Source organism: Emydura macquarii, unplaced genomic scaffold (assembly GCF_026122565.2).
Source record: "Emydura macquarii macquarii isolate MOO-44397 ecotype Brisbane River unplaced genomic scaffold, CSIRO-AGI_Emac_v2 contig_2988, whole genome shotgun sequence".
Classification (NCBI taxonomy): domain Eukaryota; kingdom Metazoa; phylum Chordata; order Testudines; family Chelidae; genus Emydura; species Emydura macquarii.
In genome coordinates, this window is record NW_027133125.1 from 3,851,396 (window position 1) to 3,852,520 (window position 1,125).

The window sequence follows — 1,125 nt, forward strand, 5'->3', positions numbered from 1 at the left end:
CCTTAATGGGCGTGATAAATGTTAAAACGGTTTCCAATCACTGAAATTGGAGCTAATCAAGACTTACTAGACCCCATCTTCTCAACCCAGCCTTCTTAACCTGGCAGGACTGTTACCTACAATGAGCACCACTGAAGAGTATGTGGCATATTTTAAATTCAATGTACATTATCCCTTTAAAATGTATTCACTCCGTTTTTGATGTAGGAAGGATTTGTGAACCAGATATACTTTCCGAGGATATGTTTGTCATTTCGTAATATATCACGTCGACAATAGCTGGTAAACTGTCCTACGCTGGCATTTAGTAATCTGTTCTTATCAGTTTAATATCTGATATGTTCTCTATCTGAGAACTTTTTTTATTAAACGGATTTTTGGAACAGGGAGATGGAATAGGAGCTTGCTCCCTCCACCCCATGCATCAACCCGGTATTGCAGTACTTCCGGGAATGGTGCACCTCCCTCCAGGGGAAAACAACGTGGTGGTGAAAAACAGAAAGAAAAAAAAAAAACAAGCTGTGGATGTGCTGGCACTGTTTTGTGATTTAAGGTGGGGTGTGTCAAGCTAATTGTTTTTCGTCTGTATGTACGCTGAGCATCTGTATGTATGTTACGCTTGGATTCTGAGAGACTTGTTTAAATTCTGTACCTGATCCTGTTTTTTTTTTTGGTTTTTTTTAAAGTTATCTTGAATAAAAGTTTTTAAATCTGAGCTTTGAAATCACTCGCCAAGGTCACATGGGTTTGTTTCTGTTTCCTGAGTGGACGATGAAAGCTTTATAAATTCTGGCACTGAATAACTGAAATAGATGTATTTGATATTGATATGTGCATTTGAAGGAATAAGCCAGACCTTCCAGAGCAATAGAGAGCTAATGGGTTGGAGCATTGTTTCATCCATCCCAAGGCCTCATTATTCTGAATTCAGCCAGCTCTACCTACAATGTAGTCGCATGGACTTTGTGGGAGAAGTGGAGCTTTGGGTGGGGGGAGGAGGGGAGAGGAGGAGGGTTGGTCCTCTTAATTTGAAAGGCACCAAATCTGAAACTGTTAAAAGGAGTTATTTTTTCTGCAAAATGCACAATTAGCCTGTGGAACTCACTGCCACAAGATATTATTGAA

The 1,125-nt window shown here is 39.8% G+C and overlaps 1 non-coding gene across 1 annotated transcript; it reads left to right on the forward strand.

Moving 5' to 3' along the window:
- Positions 1–275: 275 nt before the first annotated feature.
- On the forward strand, positions 276–466 carry LOC137140817 (U2 spliceosomal RNA). The gene has a single exon (XR_010916492.1). It is a non-coding gene; the product is annotated as a U2 spliceosomal RNA (small nuclear RNA).
- The last annotated feature ends 659 nt before the right edge of the window (positions 467–1,125 follow it).